Below are 12,598 nucleotides of genomic sequence, written 5' to 3' on the forward strand. Positions count from 1 at the left end.
CGTAATTCCAAAGTTAAAATAGCGGTTTTTGATAGATTAAATCGACGGTTCAAATTGCCATTATTTCCAAATAAAATGGCGCTTTTGGGTTAGTTGAAAGGGCATTTTAAAACCGCCATTTTTACCGGGTTAAAATGACAATTTTTCTTGGATAAAACAGCGTTTATAAACCGCCATTTTTACCCTGACAGTGGTGCTTTTATTGATTAATACGGCATTTGAAACTGCTGTTTTCACCAGATAAAAGTGACATTTTCTATCGGTTAAAAAGGAAGTTTTTACCGTCATTTTTATCGTGTTAAATAAATAATTTTTTTATTAAAATTTCAGAATAACAAAAAAATATCCATAAACAAAATATTATATAACTCATAAAAAAATCTTAAAAATATATTTTTTATTATGCTTTTCCTCATTTCCTAACACATATGAGGCCTACAAAATGTTGTTGTTTCTACTTTAAATTAAATAAAACAATGAGGCATACAAAGTCCATTTCTTTCTGCCTCAAGCTTCTCACATAATCAGATTTAAACAAAGTCTCGGATCGTCTGCAGATATCACATGATTTAGATTGCTCCTTAGAATATTCTGAGGTTGGCAAACTGAAATTAGAATATTTCTCTGATGACGTTCTTGTCATAGCTACTCTTGAAAGTGTCTCTTTGGCTCTTGGCATTGGCTGAGAATCAGCACCATTCCTCCCACTTAAAGCATCCAACTTCAACAAATTCTGTAAATAAGAACTAGTATATATGACCTCCTGTTGTCAATAAGAACAAGCACAAGTACTGCTTGCTTGATATATGGAAGTTGAGAAAAGCACAAGTATATATGACCTCTTGTTGCATAGATTCATCTAGAGAGTCTTTTCGGAAGGAAGAAACCCTAGAAGATGCCACAGCAGCAATTGCAGTAGCCAGAACAGCTTGTGCTTCCTTGTGATTTCTTTCTTACCTACCTAGCTTTTTTTCCTCCCTAAAATCACGCAGATATCAATTAATAATCAGAGTCCCATCTTCGCTGATGCGCTGCATCAATCTCCTGCAGCAACTTTTTTGCAACATTAGAGATTAAGTTATCTGCATATGCAAAACCAAGCAAATTAAACATATCATGAGTTAAAAACTTAAAATTTAAATAAATAAAGTTGTCAAGCCCAAAAGAAGGAAGGGTACCCAAACAAATGAATTTGAAAATTTAAAAGGTACCCATATTTCCTTCATCAGGCTTGGAAATACCAGTGCACATTAATTCCCCATTATGAATCTATAGCAACCTCTCGATGGATGGGTGAATGTAGCTAGAGCTAGCTTCCACCTTTCTGCATTGAAACCATGAAGAATCACTTTTTAAATGAGAAATCCAACTTACTAGAATCAAATATTTAAGACAAAAGATTACCTACTAACACACAATTAGAGAGAAAAAAGTACATGCAGAAAATAACAAAAATAGCCACTTCAAAAAGCTCACATGGAACCACAATCAAGCTGTTTCATAGGAGAATAGAGAGGATAGTAGCGATCAGAAAACATAGAATCATTCTGCGAATAGAGCTTGGACATTTCTTCTGAAAAACATTCAGATAAGTTGGTTTTGTGTGGTTTATCTTCATTCCCTGCATATCATAACCATACATTAAGACTAGCTATTATAGGAATGAAATAACTTGGCAAGTAACACTATTGCAGTTAAAATCAAAAGTTGCAATATATATAAACTCCTAAGTTGGTAACTTGACCCAGATCATACATATATAAACTCCTAAGTTGCAATTTGCTGTATTCAAATATGTTTTAATTCAACGAGCAACATCAAAAGGATGTATGTATGTGTGAACCAAAAAGCTAGTAATTTCTCTAATACAACACAATATGATACACTCATTAAGATATCCAGGACTGTTTGGGCAGGAATGATACAATCATTTACATGCCCAGTTCTAGTGACAAGCAGGAAAACAAACAAAGAGAACAGTTCTTTGTGTAACTTGACATTAGTACAATAAAGTATGACTTAAATGCCTTTTACCATAAAGACAAATTTGAACTGCTATAATCATTTTGTGAGCGAGCATGGGCTAAATGAAACACTGAAGAACTAGATACGTATGGAGCATTGACCATCGAACATCTTGGATCATAGCTATTAAGATTATCATTATCTGACACTTCAGTTTTAGATGTGAAACCATCACCGGATATATAACCATTGAATTTACCCCCAAGAACTCTGTGTAAAGGCCTCTAAGGGATAAAAAAGAGCAGCAACTATGGTATTTGCCAAATCTTTGATTTTGAGTATCCTTAGTATGCAACAAAGTAAGTAGAGAGAAGTGACAACACCACTTTGCATTTCCTAGATTAATGTACTACTAAACATTAATAAGAACCAGCTACATAATAAGAACAAAAATCTACCTAAGTGGATCCAGGTGAAATGAGAATGTCATAAAGTGAGGTTTCATACATTATCACCAACTATCCTCAAGGAAGGAAAAAGTAATGGAAATATCAGAACCACCAGAAAGCTGTCTGTTATTAGCGTCCCAATATCAGGTATTCAAGCGAAGACAATATCACTGAAGTAGTATAGGTTATCTTCAATGTCATCAACAGCTGCAATTATTGTAGAGGTTGAATCTGGTCCCAGTTTTCTGTCTTAGTATTTAGTAATGAAGTAACCACAATTGCTCTTTCAGGACACAAGAAAGTCTTAAGCTACAAGATGAAAGAGAGATAAATTTATGAAGCTTACGTCAAAGTATCAGAGACGAGTTTATTAAAATCCATGCTCTGCTTTCTAAAAAATGAAATCAAGTTTGAGAAGTAATCTACATGAGGTGCACTGGTTATATATATCTATTTACAGCATCGTCACCAACTGAAAATAAGCAGAATATGTCATAAGAAATCATAATTTTCATAAAAAAAAGAATTAAATTAAAACATAGCCAAATTAAAATAAAAATATTCATGTAAAATTTTATTCCAAACAATTTATTTAGGTGATTTATCCTTTAATATAAGAATTTTATAAACAAGAGCACAAGACTATTAACTAACTACTACATGGCGCATGGAGTATTATTTTACGAAAAATAGTTAAAATTAGTTAGCAAAAGCTTTTATGATTTTATTATTATGAAATATGGATAATTAAACCTTTGGAGTATTGATTGGTGAAAGAGTAAAGCGTCCTTTGGATTTTGTGACTCTGTGTTAAAGCATCTTCAGCTCTTCCTTATGCAATAAAGCTACCTGCTTGCAATTCATACGAACTTTTCAAGTGAATTTAAGAACGGTTAATTAAAGTATCCAAAATAATTCTCATATTTCATGAGAATATATATATAATAAAACTTTAGTTTGAATAATACTTGAATCTTTCTTCGGTATAGAGCATTGGCAATGGCAAATGAAACCTTGTTAAAGTTGCCACGAAGTAAAACTTGATTTGTCCCTTTGGGAATGCATAAAAGAATATATATTCTCACACATAAATTTTTCACATAATTTTTATCTTTTTACATAAATTTGTCCCATTGATCATAATTAAGCAAAATCTCACCGTGATAAACATTAAGGGTTACAGTTCATATTGCAGTGCAAACCATGCTCTCCTCATGAAATGCAAACCTTATGGCCTCAACATATAGTGGAAACAAGACAATATCATCCTAAATTCATAGAAAGATAAAGTGAAAATGCTTGGACATCTCAAATACATAAAGACATTTTTCTCCTCAGTCTTCCCCATCCAAAAGATAAATTCTTTCTTTAAAAAAGAAAAAAAATAATCAACTATTCTTAAAAGAAAACCTATTTGAATACAAATCCACTTAAGGTAGAAAAGCCAGTATCATTGTCAATCTTCTATAGTCAAAGCCTCAAAGGCATACAATTTCAGTGCCTCATAAATCTTATAAACACAATAGTTGCTAATTAAGTATGTGGAAGACAATATTACACAATTCTAAGAGATTTCAAATCATCACTAGAAGACAAATATTCTGAGAGCATAAATCTTATATCACAAGTCTTCACAAGATGAGAAATTGTGTTCTTGTTCAGCTTTTCACTTATTGCTCTACAAAAAACTAACACACAAATAGCCATGGATCTGATTAGCAATACCAATGGGAAAGATGTAAAATAGGTTTTACACAGTGCAACCATCAACAACACTCGTCCATAAGATTAATTAGAGTGAGAGCTCAAAACAAACCTTAAAAAGGATAACAGCCACTCAGTAATCTTGAAATTAAAGGTGGTTGGGCTCCCTTTTCCAAAGCAAAAGTAGAGTTCGGAATCTATGAAGCTGAGGAAACCTGTTCATGAAGCATGATAAGTTCAAACGGAGAGTTTATCAAAGCCTCTATAGCACCAGCTGTCATTCCAGCTAAAAGAGCATTAGAAGCAGAGGCATAATTATCTTCCACCCATCTGTCAAAAATGTAATTGAGCACCAAAATCATTCTCCAATAAAAACGTGTCACAATAATGACAATATAACTATATAATTCACAAATATCAAACTCCAAAAGGTACTATTAAATTTTGAAAACCCAAATCAATTTCTTTGAGGTCAATTAATCAAGGGGCCTCTCAAAATAACATAATGCTACGCATACAAAATTTCAATCTTTAATGATTGATATGAAGAGGGACATATAGTCATTTGGAACAAAGCAATACTAGTTTCTTATGTGAGTATTTCCTAAAAAGATGAATTATGAAATGCTATTTACCATACAATTGATTTGCAGAAAAAATATAGGAATTACCCTTATAATATATGTATCACCTATATTCCTTTTCCGTGAGACTTTTCTGAAAATAATGATAATATATCATCCAAAACAGCACGCAAGACATACAACAGCTTCAAGCTCTAGCTTACTAGCTTCAATATTTGCCTCATCCAATATCTCGTTTATAAGTTACACTAAAGCTTTTCCCCTGCGCCATTCTCACATACTCCACTTAGTATTTACAAGCTAAAACACCAACACACTACCAAAACCTTATAGCACACTGAAAAAATAAGAAAATCAAAATACACAGTTTCATTTTTCTCCAATAATAACAAATTAAAAAAATCTTAAAAACCAGTACCAAATGAATAACAACGAAAATCACAAGGAATTTATATCCACGTATTCACACACTCTCATTTTTCAATCGAATTGGCAAAAAATCTAGCAAAGCATAGAAATAATTTGTACTTTTGAACCCTATAATGTGAAAAAGTAGCAAGCTGACCTGCTGATCCAGAACAAAAGGGAGACACTGAAGATTTGGTAGAGAGGACACAGAGGACGACAAGGAGGAAGCCGGAGGAGATCGTCGCTGGAGGAGACGTTGGAGGAGGGAGATCGTCGCTGGAGCAAACATTGCAGGAGGAGATCATCGCTGGAGCAGACGTCACAGGAGGAGATTGTCGCTGGAGCGGACATTGCCGGAGGAGATTGCAGTCGGAGGAGATCGTCGCTGGAGAAGATCGCCGTCGAAGGAGAAGCAGGAGGAGATCGCGTAGTGTTTCAACTTTTTACTCGAACACAGTGATACATGGTATCGTTTTTGAAATGAGGGTTTGGTCGATTTGTGCAATTTAAATATAGCTAATGACAATGGTGGTTCAAACCCACTAGAATTACTAAAAATCGCCACAAAATACAAATTAATTAAGGCAACAACAAAGAATGCCGCAATATCTAAATATTATGGCGGCTCTTTAAAACCGCCGTAATATAAATGCCATTTTAAACTCTTTTTTTTTGTAGTGCAAGTTTATCGTTATTATCATCTTCCTCATCCTCCGTCTCTATCTCGGGCTTTCTTCGTATTTTTTTTCACAAGCCCTTATTTTTTCTTTAACTTACTAACACCAAACATAGAGATTTGTCAAAATTCTAAGTATAAATATTTTAAGTTATATGAGAATACATGTGTGAGTAGAGGATGTGCATTGGAAGATAATGAGCAAAATATTGGAAAAAGGACTGTTAATCATAGTGTGATCGTGCAAAGAGAAGAAAACAAGAAAAATCATGCACGCAAAAATTTGAAGAACCAATTTTTGATAACTTTAAAAATCAAGAACAAAAATAAGAATTAAAATCTTTTTAGAGGGAAGATACATTACCCAGGCATTGAACCTGGGTGCCACTCAAATATGTGGCCCCGGGGGACCTCTATTATTTCGGCAGTGGGCTCCTAAACATAGAGCTGGGTTCCACCCTCAATGCCTTATCGAAGGAGCCTGGCTCCCTCTTTGGGGGCTGGGAGTCACACTCCCTTTTTTTTAGAAATTTTGAAAAACAACGTAAACCAAAATGAGGAAAATGCAAAGAACAAGGAAAAAGAAGAATGCAATTATGGAATGCTTAAACGAAAAAGAAAAAGAAAAAGACACTGACCGTGGTTAGGTTGCCTCCCAACAAGTGCTCTTTTAACGTCACTAGTTTGACGATTGATACTTCTTAAGATAGGAGTTAGGTTGATTTTTGTTGATCTATCTCTTCTCCAAGATATGGCTTTAATCTCTATCTATTGACTACGAACCTCTTTCCAGTATTTTCCTCCATTACTTCAATATCTCCATAAGGTGACATTTTACTTACTGTAAATGGTTCAGACCACCTTGTTTTCAATTTTCTGGGAAATAGCTTCAATCGTGAGTTAAATAACAGGACCTTCTAGCCCAGTTCAAAGTCTTTTAAGAGGATCTTATTGTCATGCCACCTCTTTGTTCTTTCTTTGTTTAGCTGAGCATTATCATAAGCTCGATTTTGGAATTCATCAAGCTCGTTGAGTTGAAGGAGTCTGTTCTCACCTACTGTTTTGGCATTAAAGTTCAAGAAATTGATTGCTCAAAGTGCTCTATGCTCTAACTGAATTGGCAAATGACATGCTTTGCCATAGACCAGTTTGTATGGTGACATTTGAATTGGAGTTTTGAAAGCTATTTGGTAAGCCCATAGGGCATCTGATGTGGGTGGAAATTGGCGAGTTAAGAATGATTATAAAATATGCATTGCAAGTATAGTTCTCAACCAACCAGAAATCCGCTTATCAATTTAGAAGGGTGTCACAGAAATTAAAATTAAAATACTGGGAGTATAAATCCCAGGTCGTCTCCCAACGAGTTGCAGAAAAGTGTGATATTTTATTAATCAGATGTTTTCAAAAAGGTTTGAGTTGAATGGCAGAAAATTAAATTAGAGAATTTATATAAATTTAAATAAAAGCCTTGACTGGGAGTTGATTAGCTGGAAGCCCTATTCTTGTTAGAGTACTCTCAAGATTAATTGACAATTGAGGGTTATTATGTTTAGTTGTCCCTCACTAAGTAAGGGAAAGTTAAACAAGTTGGAATGATGTTTCTATCCACAAGTTCCAATCCGCTCTTGGGAGGATTGGTGTTAGTGACTAGAGAGCAATCCAACAATAAACCCAATTACAATCTTTCTCTTGAGCATCCCAACTCAAGGGTTCCCTTCAATCAACTTCCCATCAAGTTAGGGAACTACTCGCTCATTGTAAATGTAAAATTCATAACATAAGAGAGGGAATTAAAGAAAGACATGATAAATAATGATCAAAAGATTAATTAAAAATAAAAGTAATTCTTGTATTAATAAATGATAAATAATCCAATAGTAAAATTATGTAAATTAAGGAACATGGAAGAGTAAGAGACAAGTAAAGAGAACGAACTAGAATGTCGAAGTCTTGATGAGGCAATAACTCTTCTCAATATCCCAATGCAAAAACAATGAAAATAACAAATCCTAAAAACTATGAATGTGTAGAGAGAAAACCTAGAGGAGGAGTAAAACTAGATCTGAAAAACTAAAACTATGTGGAATGAATGTTGTTTTTGGTTTCTGCATGTCTCTGGCTCTAGTCTGCTTTTCTGGGCCAAAAACTGGGTCAAAATAAGGCCCAAAATCGCCCCCAGCAATTCTGCAGATTATGCAGATCGCGCATGTCATGCGGACGCGTCATTCAGGCGGACGCGTCATTCGGCGTTTCGCTTTGCCACGCGGGCGCGTCGTCCACGCCTCCGCGTCACTTGGGAAGTTTCCAATTCGTGCGGCCGCGTCATCCATTCGGCCGCGTCATTGCGATTTCCTCTCTTCCGCACGGTCACGTCATCCATGCAGCCACGTCGCTTCTCGCTGGTCATCTCCTCAATTTCTTGTGTTCCTTCTATTTTTTGCAAGCTTCCTTTCCAATCTCTAACTCATTCATGCCCTATAAAGCCTGAAACACTTAACACACAGATCACGGCATCGAATGGAATAAAGGAGAAATAAAATACATAATTAAAAGTCTCTAGGAAGCAAGTTTTCAATCATGCAATAACTTTAGGAAGGAATTATAAATGCATGCTTATTTAATGAATAAGTGGGTAAAGGTCATGATAAAACCACATAATTAAACACAATATAAACCATAAAATAGTGGTTTATCAACCTCCCCACACTTAAACATTAGCATGTCCTCATGCATAGTTGAAGGAGATAAAATGAATGAGTAAGAACATGTAAAACCCATGCAATGCAATGCAGCCTATATATACGAATGCAACTATATGATTCTTGTCCACTTGATTAAAAGTAAGTAAGCTCTTTAAAACAATTACAAATCAAATTCCACTAACTCAATTCTTATACAGAAAGAACAGATAAAAATGTAAGAAGATAGCTCATGAAAGCATGGAACATAGAAATTCAAGCATGGAACCCTCACTGATGATGTATGTACACTCTAGTCTTTCTAGTATATAGGGTCATCACTCTATCCTTCACTAATCATGCTTTCTAGTTTTTGTTCTTCTCCTAACCAATCAGCAACATTTAATACACCAATGCAAACATCATGAGGTCTTTTCAAGGTTGTAATGGGGCCAAGGTGAGGGTAAGGATATATATATGGCTAAGTAAGCTTATAAATTGAATCTTTAATTAACCCAAGCTTTAACATAACCTATATATATTCTATATAACTTTTAAAATTCATACCTAGCTACCCAGAAATTTCCTTTCACATTCCATACTCGTGTTTCAACCTTTTATTTTAATTTTATCATACATGAATTGACCCTTGAATTCTTAATTTAACATTGGGGTAATTTTGTCCCCTTATGTATTTTTTTGAATTATTTTTTTTAACATAAACATAAACATAAACATAGCTTATCAATGCACATAGATTTTTTTATTCTTACAGTTTCTCATGAGTAGGTATCCAAATTCCCAGTATATTATCATGACACATTCCCTTATTATCTTTTGCTTCCATAATTTCCCATACTTAAATAACACACACAATTCTATCTTAAGCTAACCAAAGATTCAATTTGGGATATATAATTATTTTTCCGCTTAAGGCTAGTAATGTGGTAGAATATAGAACCAATGGGATTTAAAGGCTCAAAGTGGCTAACAAAGGTAATTGAAAAGGTAGGCTTAATTTGGATAAGTAAGCTAAACAAATAATGGCCTCAATCATATGAAAACATATAAATATAACAAACATTGGACATATAGGATGAAACAAAATATAGATTACAATCATAGAGAAGTAAACACACAAGAATAAAATAATTATGGTTAAATAATGTAACCATTCATAAAGGCTCAAATCTCATAGGTTGTGTGTTCTTTAGCTCAAAAATTATGTTCCAAATACAACTTCAAGTAAATTTAACATAAAAGTTTTAATTAAAATTAGTGAAATTTTGTTCCAAAGATAGGGTCTTAGAAGAAACTTATTGTCTCTTCAATCAAGCAGAACATGCATGCAACTAATCTATTACTATGCAATTTATCCTATTCTACAAAAGAAAAATCTAACTAAATATCCTAATTTATTGGTGCTAGGGAAGAGAAATTACCTCCGGAAGTCAGGTACTGACCGACCTCCCCACACTTAAGGCTTTGCACCGTCCTCAGTGTCATCTGTCAGGAACAAAGGTGGGTTGGTAGCAGTATCTCCATCGTCGGGGCCATCGTGGCTCCCTGTGCTGGTAAAGGAAGTGGAGTCCGGGGTGTTTGAGTCCTTGAATTTTCCCATAATCAGCTCCTTGAGGTATGTGAATCGGCGCTTGTTACGGCGCTCTCTCATGTTAGCTTTCTGTTCCTGCCGATCCAACCTTTCAAGTATCTGCTGGAGCAGTTAGTCAGTAGTGGGTGCTTGTGGTGTTGAAGAAGGAATATCTTCAACTGGTTCAGGAGGTTGGCTGATAGTGGCTGCTGGAAGTCCAAGGTACTTCCCGTTAGGGACATACTGATCATCCCGGGGAAGCATGGCTTTGGTGTCCCCAGCTCTGTAGGAGACTCCGGCGGCTGAGACAAGATCTGAGACCAGGGCGGGGAAAGGTAAGTTGCTCGCAATTTGTACGTGTCCCATGGCATTCCAGATATGTCTTGGTAGATTTAGAGGTTGGTCTGTAAGGATGTACCATAGTAGAACGGCCATGTCCGCAGTGAAGGAGGACTTGTGAGTGCTCAGAAAGACGTAATGGGACATAATCTGTGCCCATACGCGAGCCTCCAAGGTAAGTGCTGAAGCCGAAATTCCCTTAGGGTGGGTACGATGGTATCTGTAGATCCATCGGCTGCCAGGTAGTGCGATAACTCTGAGAACGGCGTCCCAGTCAAATTGGTACATCTGGCGCTTGAGTGCGGCTTCTTGAAAGGCGTCCAATCCTTATGGAACAGGGGGAAGACCTAGAGCTTTTTGAATGGCTTCTTCAGTAATGGGGACTTGCTTCTGATGGACATAGACAGACTGCAGGGTTGGCAGGTGGAAGTTGGAGTAGAACTCGACTACCCAAGAAAGATTGACCTGCCTTGGCTGTCTCTGTAGGAAATCCCATTGTCTTCGTGTAATCTACGGCTCAACAAATGTAGCAATATGGTTTGGGAGGAGAAGAAGGTATTCGATGTTGTAACTCCTTTCTGCCAGGATGGGGAACATCTGCTCACAGTAGCGATTGGGGAATCGCGCAGTCTCCTTTGCTGGGAAGGCTCTTTCTTTATCATCAACTTTTATAATCCTCTTAATTTTCTTTGTTGAGGGCTTAACTGTAGTTGAAGAGGGTCCTACCACTAATGCTCTCTTTGTACCTCTTCTTGCTGGTTGTTTGGGGGTAGCTTTCTCCTTTCCTTTCTTGGTGGCCATCCTGAAAAAAGGAAAGAGAAAGTAAATTAAATTTACAGGGGTAGAGCAAGGAAGAGGGTGGTGTAAGTGATAATCAATGCACAATAAAGAAGAATGACGTTAACTAATGGTTATGGAAAAAGTCATCAATGAAAATATAGCAAGTGCATATGGGGACAAATAAATGCAAGGGGTTTATTGGCATGCAGGCAAAGGCATGAGTAGCATAGATCAAGCATTTAGTGTCCAATTAAAATATGTTATCACTCGTAACTAACCATCATGTTTGTATTGACAATTAAATTCAATGAATAAAATAGTAAAGGGAATTTGTGAAAACCAAGCATTGAATATTAGAGTAGAAAAATGTAAAGAAGTTCATAATGTCATATGGGCTTTTTCACAAACACATAGCATGCATGTAGAAGAAGCTCTTGAAAATAAGAATTTGAACATGCAAGTAATCCCTTAAAAAGCAATATATAATTGTCAAACAAATTTACAACAATCCACAAGCATATATATAATGAAAAACAATGACTCAAATAAATTTATAACACCAAGTAAAAAGGAAAAAGAAAGGAAGAAAAAGAAGATATGAGTAATGAAAGTAAAAAGAAAAGAAAAGAAGATAACATATAAAAATAAGAAGAATAATAGAAAAGTAAGGAGGAAAGGAGAAAAAAAAAGAAAAACCTTGTTAATGGGGGTGAGAGAGAGTAAAAAGTGAGAAAGAAAGAAGAAGGGAGGAAGGGAGGGAGAAGAAATAAGGAGGGAAAAGAGAAAATAGGATTTGGGGAGAAAAAGATATGATAATTGGCAAATTAGGAAAACTGTGCGGCGCAAGCGACGCGGTCGCATGGGGCACGCGATCGCGCGACTTGCGCTTAAACTGAATGACGCGGTCGCGTGACCCGTTTTATGCCATTGGCGTGAAGGCAGCCGCGCACTCGCACAACTCTCTGTTCAAAATCATTAAATGCCAAATTTTGGATGACGCGATCGCATGGGGCATGCGATCGCGTGAGTGGTCAATTATTGGGGTACGACGCGGACGCGTGGGGCACGCGATCGCGTGAGAGGGACTGCGCGATAAGGTCAGGTGACGCGGACGCGTGGGTCACGCGATCGTGTGACCTGATTTGTGCGATTGGCCATTTTGAAAGAACTGAAGATTGATGGTTTAGAAGTTATAGTAAACTCTCGTTGCAAGTATAGTTACTAAACCAAGCAATCAACCTTTCTTACAAACGTTTTGGTTGTCACAAGTAACAAACCCTTTAAAATTGATAACCGAGTATTTAAACCTCAGGTCGTCTTCTCAAGGAATTGCAGGGAAGTATGTTCTTATTATTGGTTATGAGTTTGTAAATTGGGGGTTTTGAAAGTAAGGAAGCAGTATGTTGAATGATAAGAAGAAT

The 12,598-nt window shown here is 36.1% G+C and overlaps 1 long non-coding RNA gene across 1 annotated transcript; it reads right to left on the bottom strand.

The window, feature by feature from the left end:
- Positions 1-2,329: 2,329 nt before the first annotated feature.
- Positions 2,330-2,856, bottom strand: LOC140175956 (uncharacterized). Its single transcript, XR_011867073.1, has 2 exons — positions 2,473-2,856; positions 2,330-2,361 (listed from the first exon to the last, which is right to left on the bottom strand). It is a non-coding gene; the product is annotated as an uncharacterized lncRNA (long non-coding RNA).
- Between the last annotated feature and the right edge of the window lie 9,742 nt (positions 2,857-12,598).

The sequence above is a fragment of the Arachis hypogaea genome, chromosome 11 (genome assembly GCF_003086295.3).
Source record: "Arachis hypogaea cultivar Tifrunner chromosome 11, arahy.Tifrunner.gnm2.J5K5, whole genome shotgun sequence".
NCBI classification, from domain to species: domain Eukaryota; kingdom Viridiplantae; phylum Streptophyta; class Magnoliopsida; order Fabales; family Fabaceae; genus Arachis; species Arachis hypogaea.